Raw genomic sequence first — 7969 nt, forward strand, 5'->3', positions numbered from 1 at the left:
TAAGTTCCAAACACTTATGTAGAGGACAAAAATGTATCTGATATTTAAGTAATCTGAACCAGTTCTTCAAGTGACTGTGGTTTGTATTACTGTGAAGATATGAAATATAGTTTATTACAATTAAAGAGTGTTCTGCATAATTTCTTAATTTCAAAAACAAAAAACAACTGGACCAATAAACATTATCATGATAAATGGGAAAAGATTGATGTTGTCAAAGACTTCATTTTGCTTGGATCCACAATCAACACTCATGGAAGCAGCAGTCAAGAAAGCAAATGACATATTGCATTAGGCAAATCTTTTGCACAAGACCTCTTTAAAGTGTTAAAGAGCAAAGATGTCAGTTTGAGGGCTAATGTATACCTGATCCAAGTCACAGTATTTTCAATAGACTCATATACATGTGAAAATTGGACAGTGAATAAGGAAAACCACAGAAGAATCAATGCATTTGAATTATGGTGTTAGCAAAGAATAATGAATGTAGCATGGATTGCTAGAAGAAGAAACAAATCTGTCTTGGAATAAGTACAGTCAAAATGCTCCATTGAAGTGAAGATGACCAGACTTTGTGTCTTGTTCTTTGGACATATTGTCTGGAGGGATCAGTTACTGGAGAAGGGTATCATGCTTGGTAAAGTGGAGGGTCAGCAAAAAAAAAAAAAAAAGGATCCTCAATGAGATGGATTGATACAGTGGTAGCAACAATTGCCTCAAATATTGAGGATGGCACAGAACCAGGCAGTGTTTTGCTCTATTGTACATCAGGCTGTTATGAGTCAACACCTAACAACAATGATTATGAGGACACTATGATTCAAAAGGAGTCCTAGTGTGGCACTGTGGGTTAATGCGCCAGACTGCAAAGCCATTTGAACTGCAAGGTTGGTGGTTCAAGCACACCAGCATCTCCTTGGAAACCCTATACAGGGTCGCCATGGGTCGGAACCAACTTGACAGCACTTAACAACAACAACATGATTAAAAAATAACTTTATGGCACCCAGGAAACCTAAGTTTGATTCCTAGCCAATACACTTCATGCATAGCCACCAGCCATCTGTCAGTGAAGACTCGCATGTCTCAATACAGCTTTCAGATTCAGACTAGGAAGAAAGGTTTGGTGATCTACTTCTGAAAAATTTGCCAATGACAACCATGTGGATAACAATAGTCCAATCCTGTTGTGCTTGGGTTTGCTATGAATTGAGTGTCAGCTAACACCAATAATGTTCTCAGGAGGAATAAGAGAAGCAAGATAGGATGAGGAAAAGCTAAGCAAGTATGAGCTTTCTTCTGGAGAATGTCTCCAGCTAGGTCCCATGGGAAGCCCTGTAGCACAAACTGTTCCACAGAATTTTTCCCTTTTTAGGCAAGTGGGATAGCCTTTTGAACCCCAGAGAAGATGCATAACCTCCCAGGGAATTTGATTTCCATTTGGCTAAAGAATATAATTCAGAGAACATATCTGGTAGCAGGCACTGTTACAATGGCTGCGGTTAGATGCACTGACCAGGACAGGGCACCAATAGATTGTCTATATAGGACCATGGATCTTTTGGTTGCAAGTAACAGAAAAGATGACCCAAATTGGTGTAAGAACAAAGGACATTTATTGGCATACAAAAAGTAACAATTCAGGGGTAGACTTTGCTGACATAAAGTGAGGTTTGATTCAGAGATCCATGATCGATCAGAGCTCTTGTTCGGTTTCTCTGTTATGACCTCACTTCTCTATTGGTTAACTTTATACTCCCAGGGTCTTGAGTGATATTTAGTTTGATCACCCAGTAGCTGCCACAGGTCTAGGTCTATTATATCCCTAGCTTGTTGTCCAGAAGAATATTGAGAAACTTTCCTGGTAGGAAGAGATGAAGAGTGAAGAAGGATCCAAACAAATTCCTCTTGCACCCCACTGACCAACTGGGTTATGCTTAATCCAAATCAGGTGGCATTATCCAAAACCATACCATGTGACAGGGAAATGCCAAATCCTATAAGGAAAAGAACAAATAAATCTGTCTTGAAAGAAGTATACCAAGACATCTGACAAAATCGAACATCCATTCCTGATAAAAACACTCAACAATGTAGGCATTGAAGGGAAATTCCTCAACATAATTAAGAGCATATATACAAATCCAACAGCTAGAATTACCCTCAATGGGGAGAAACTGAAAGCATTCCCTCTGTGAACAGGAGCCAGACAAGGATGCCTATTCAATACTGTGCTAGATGTCTTAGCCAGAGCTATAAATAAGGCAAGAAAGGGAAACTGAGCATCCAAATTGGCAAAAAAGAAATAAAACTCTTTATGGATAAGACCCTATAGAAAATCCCAAAGTCTCTGCAAGAAAATTATTCAGACTCATTGAAAGATTCAGTAAAGTGACAGGGTACAAAATCAATATACAACAATCAGTTGAATTCCTATACACTAATAATAAAGATAGCTACCCAAAGCAATCTATATATATAATGCAATGCCAATCCAGATTCCAGTATTATTATTAAAAAGATGGAAAAAACTGATCACTAACTGGAAAGGGAAGAGACTTTGGATAAGCAAACAACTACTTTAGAAGAACAAAGTTGGAAGCCTTTCACTCCCTGATCTCAAAATTTACTACAGCTACAGTGGCCAAACCATCCTGGTATTGTTACAACAACAGAAACATAAAACAATGGAACAGAATTGATAACCGAGAAGTAAATCCATCCACATGCAGTCAGCTGATATTTGACAAAGGGCCAAAACACATTAAATGGGAAAGAGACAGTTTCTTCAACAAATGGTGCTGACAAAACTGGAAATCCATTTGCAGAAGAATGAAACAAGACTCATATCTCACATCATACTCAGAAATAAAATCAATGTGGATTAAAGACCTAGATGTAAAATCTAGAATTATAAAGATCATCAATGAAAAAATAGGAACAAATGTAGGGGCGCTAATACATGGCATAAATACACTATCAAACATAAATAAAAATACGCAACAACAAAAGACAAAATAGATGACTGGGACCTCCTAGAAATTAGACACTAAAGTGCACCAAAAGATTTCACTGAAAGAGTAAAAAGGGAGCCAACAGATTGGGAAAAAATTGTTGCAACGATGTATCAGACAAGGAACTAATCTCTACACTACAACACCTCTACAAGAAAAAGACAAATAACCCAATTAAAAAATAGACACCAAAGAAGATATTCAGGCAGCGAACAAACATATGAAGAAATGTTCATGATTATTAACCATTGGTGGTGGTTATGTGCCATGGAGTCAGTTCTGACTCATAGCGACCCTGTACAGGGTTTCCGAGGTGATAAATCTTTATGGGAGCATAAAGCCTCATTTTTCTCCTGTGGAACAGCTGGTAATTTCAAACTATAGACCCTGAGATTAGCAGACCGATTTATAACCACTATGCTACCAGAGCTACTTCATTAACCATTGTTGTTGTTGTTAGGTGCCATTGAGTCGGTACTGGCCCATAGTGACTTTATGCACAGCAGAACAAAACACTGCCCGATCCTGGGCCAACCTCACTACTGTTGCCATGCTTGAGTCCATCAATGCTGCCACTTCACCAATCCATCTTGTTGAGGGTTTACCTCTTTTTCTGTGACCCTCCACCTTACCAAACATGATATCCTTCTCCAGTGACTGGTCACTCCTTACAATATGTCTGAAATATGAGAGACGAAGTTTGGCCATCCTGGCCTCCAAGGAGCACTCTGGCTGCACTTCTTCCAAAATGGATCTATTGGTTCTTTTGGCAGCCCATGGCACTTTCAATATTCTCCTCCAACACCATAACTCAAAAGCATCAATTTTTCTATGGTCTTCCTTATTCATTGTTCAGCTTTCACATGCATATGAAATTATTGAAAATCCATGGCTTGGGTCAGGTGCACCTTGGTCCTCAAGCTGACATTTTTGCTCTTCAACACTTTAAAAAGGTCTTGTGCAGCAGATTTGCCTAATGCAATACGTCGTTTGATTTCTTGACTGCTGCTTCCATGAGTGTTGATAGTTGATCCAAGAAGAATGAAGTCCTTGACAACTTCAGTCTTTTCTCCATTGATAAGAATGTTGTTTATTGGTCCAGTGGTGAGGATTTTTGTTTTCTTGACATTGAGATGCAATCCATACCGAAGTCTGTGCTCTTTGATCTTCATCAGTAAATATTTTAAGTCGTCTTCACTTTCAGCAAGCAAGGATGTATCATCTGCATATCGCAGGTTGTTAATGAGTCTTCCTCCAATCCTGATGCCATGTTTTTCCCTTCATATAACCCAGCTTCTCAGATTATTTGCTCAGAATACAGGCTGAATAAATATGGTGAAAGAATACAACCTTGTCACACACCTTTTTTAATTTTAAACCATTCAGTGTTCCCATGTTCTGTTCAAACAACTGCTTCTTCGTCCAGGTACAGATTCCTCATGAGCACAATGAAGTGTTCCGGAATACTCATACTTCACAATGTTGTCCATAGCTTGTCATGATCCACACAATCAAAAGCCTTTGTGTAGTCAATAAAGCACAGTAAACATCTTTCTGATATTCTCTGCTTTCAGCCAAGACCCATCGGACATCAGCAATGATATCCCTCATTCCACAGCCTCTTCTCAATACGGCTTGAACTTCTGGAAGTTCTCTGTCAATGTATGATTGTAGCCATTTCTTTAGCAAAACTTTACTCGCATGGGATATCAAAGAGATTGTCTGATGATTAACCATTAGAGAGATGTAAATCAAAACAGGAATGAGATATCATCTCATACCAGCATTCATAGCACAGAACAGAAAATAACAAATGCTGGTGACAGTGTAGAGAGACTGGGACCCTCCTACATTGCTGGGGGACTGTAAAATGGTGTAACCACTGGGGAAAATGGTATGGTGCTTCCTCAGAAAGTTGGAAATAGAAATACAGTATGATCCCGCAATCCCTGTACTTGGTATATGTCTCTAAGAAATAGTGCAAGGACATGAGTACATATATGCACACTATGTTCACCACAGCACTGTTCACAAAAGCAAAAGGATGGAGACAGCCTAAATGCCCATCAATGGAAGATTGGATAAACAAACTTTGGTACATACACATAATGGCATACTATGCAACGTTTAAGAATGAATCTGCTAAACACCTCATAATGTGGATGATTCAGGAGGACAGTATGCTGGGTCAATCACAAAGGAACAAATATTATATGAGACTACTATTGTAAAAACTCAAGAAAAGATTTTAATACTAAAAGAAACATTCTTTGATGGTGACCAGGGGTGGGAGGGAAAGGAAAGTAATTCACTGGCTAGAGGATAGACACATATAGATCTAGGTGTTGGGAGGGCATTATGCAGGAAGCAGAAGGGCAATATACAAGAAGAGGGAGGTTAACAGAAGAATGATGATGACAGGAGAAGACACAGGGAGGCATGAAGGGGCTAAATGGGATAGAGGTAAATAGTGATCTATACACAACCTTGGAACAAGAGTGGTTTGTTTGTAGATACATGGGCAGAGACACAGTTGATGGAGAAGGAAATCATCCTTGACAACGTGGAAGGTCAGCTAAAAAGAGGAAGACCCTGAGCAAGATGGATTGACATGGTGACAGCAGCAATGGGCTCAAGCATAACAACCATTGTGAGAATAGTGCAGGACCAGGCAGTGTTTCTAGTGTGTGTAGGATTGCTATGAGTCAGAACTGACTCAACAGCACCAAACAATAACACCAACAGAAGGGAAGGGGAAAGCAATGCTGGGGAGGCAAACAGCACATTATAGGATTTGAATGACTCCGGGTAGAAGGGGACTCAAGTTTGTAGGTGATGTAGAGTTATAGGTATAACAGATGTGAGTGTAATTTGTTGACGGTGACAAAAGATTTAGGTGATACTGGCTTATAGGTTAACACTGTATGTGAAAAACACTGGATTATAGGTGTCCCAAGGTTTTAAACAATGCTTGTTGACCAATAATTATGTTGTGAGTGAGTATGAATGTGGCTAGGTGATGGACAATAACGTGGATAAGAAAAGTCTGGTAAGAGTGGGATAGTAAGTGAAACTATGAGTGTGGGTAATACAGAGTTCAGGTGATGCTTGATTGAAAAACATTATTGGTAACACAGGGTCCCCATTAGAGTGATCTGTATGCATATTGTGTCTGGGTGACACAAGAGATGGAAATGACTTTGTGTTTAAGTGGACAGGATTGTGGGTGAAGGACTATAGGTGACAAAGGGTCCAATGATGCTAGTTAGTGGAAGACATGGGTTGAAATGATAGAGAACATGGCTGAGAGTTGTATATGACAACAGGCCTAGGTGACACACTGCTATGAAACAGTCAATGTGAGTGTCTGGGAGGCACTGCATTCTGGTTGCCAGGGCCTGGGTGACAGCCATCTTTAGTGGGGAGACTTCCTTTTTGCTCCTTTTCAGCCACACCCAGCTAGTTCTTTTGTGGTTGAGTCTGGAATGAGGGATCTGTGCTGATGGGGACTTCTTGAGGAGCTTCAAACAGAACAGCAGAAACAGAGCATGGACTGTAGACAGCCAGGCTGTCTTCTGGTGGGATTCAACCAATAACAAGTGGAGAGACTGCTAGAAGGCTGCCTGTGGGGTAAGGCGGGAGAAAGGAGAAACACAGGCCAGAGGTCTGGGTGTAGAGTTTTCACCAGCAAGCTGTAGAACAATAGCTGGCCTATAGGGTTAGCCATGCTTTTATTGTGGTCTAAGATGAGTTCGGCTTGTCCAAAGGCTGGTGCTCCCCCTTCCACTGTCCCCGAACACCCTCCTCTCAGAGTGCAAGGTGAGGTAGAATGAGGGGTTCCGAGGTCCTCAGATTACCCTCTGCTTCATGACTATAGAAGGGACTTTGGGCTCCCAACAACAACAGCAATTAGAACTGGTTTTCTGTAAGTCAGGGCCAGAGGGTCTATGCACAAAACCCAACCCAAACAAACCCTATTATCATCTAGTCAATTCTGACTGGAGATCCGAGGTGTTACTGATTAGAACTGAGCTTCACAGGGTTTTCTTGGCAATAACCTTTACGGAAGCAGATCACTAGGCCTTTCTTTCATGGTACCATCAGTTGGGTTCAAATTGTCCATCTTTCAGTTAGCTGCTGCCGCTGTGTGCCATCAAGTTGGTTACGACTCATAATGACCCTACTACATAGGGTTTCCGAGGCTGTGAATCTTTATGGGAGCAGAAAGCCTCATCTCTCTCCCACAGAGTGGCTGGTGGATTTGAACTGCTGATTTGTGGTTAGCAGCTCAACACGTAGCTCATTATGCTACCAGGGCTCCTTTTCCAGTTAGTAGTAGAGTGCAAACTGTTTGTACCACACAGGGACTTCCTATGCATAAAAGGAGCAGAGACATTGCTAACTCTTACGGGAGCTAGCCTGACCCCACTGGGAGGGTTGGGCCTTTCTGGGGCCAGATCAGGATTAGATGTGGAGGTGGGGGCTGGAGGAGGGCTGCAGAGATTGGGATGGGCAGAGGCTGCTGTGTACCCTGGAAGCACAAGTCTGTCTCTCTGAGCCCCTGGGCTTACTTATCCTGATGGGAAGGACAGGCCACGTTCTCCATTTAGTGTCTCATCTTGAAGAATTCTGGGTACCTTGGTCTGAGGTCCAGAGTAAGGATATGGGGTGGGTTGGAGAGCTCCTGGGGCAGCTGGGCAGTGCCCATTCCAAGTCATCAATGTCACTGAATCACCTCCTAGTTGTTATTCAGGCAGAGGGGACTGAGATTCCTTTCTCAGTCAGCCCTCTCTCCCTCCCCAGCCCCAGGCTTGGCCTTGGTCTTGACCTCAGATTCTGAGGGTACTTGATTCAATGTGATGTCTGATTCATTGGGTGATGGGTGATCTTTTCCCAAGCCGCCTGCCTCAAGACTGGAACATTCTGACCTCACAAGAAGGCAGACCAGGAGGCAT

Source organism: Chrysochloris asiatica, unplaced genomic scaffold (genome assembly GCF_000296735.1).
Source record: "Chrysochloris asiatica unplaced genomic scaffold, ChrAsi1.0 scaffold00026, whole genome shotgun sequence".
In the NCBI taxonomy this organism is placed as follows: domain Eukaryota; kingdom Metazoa; phylum Chordata; class Mammalia; order Afrosoricida; family Chrysochloridae; genus Chrysochloris; species Chrysochloris asiatica.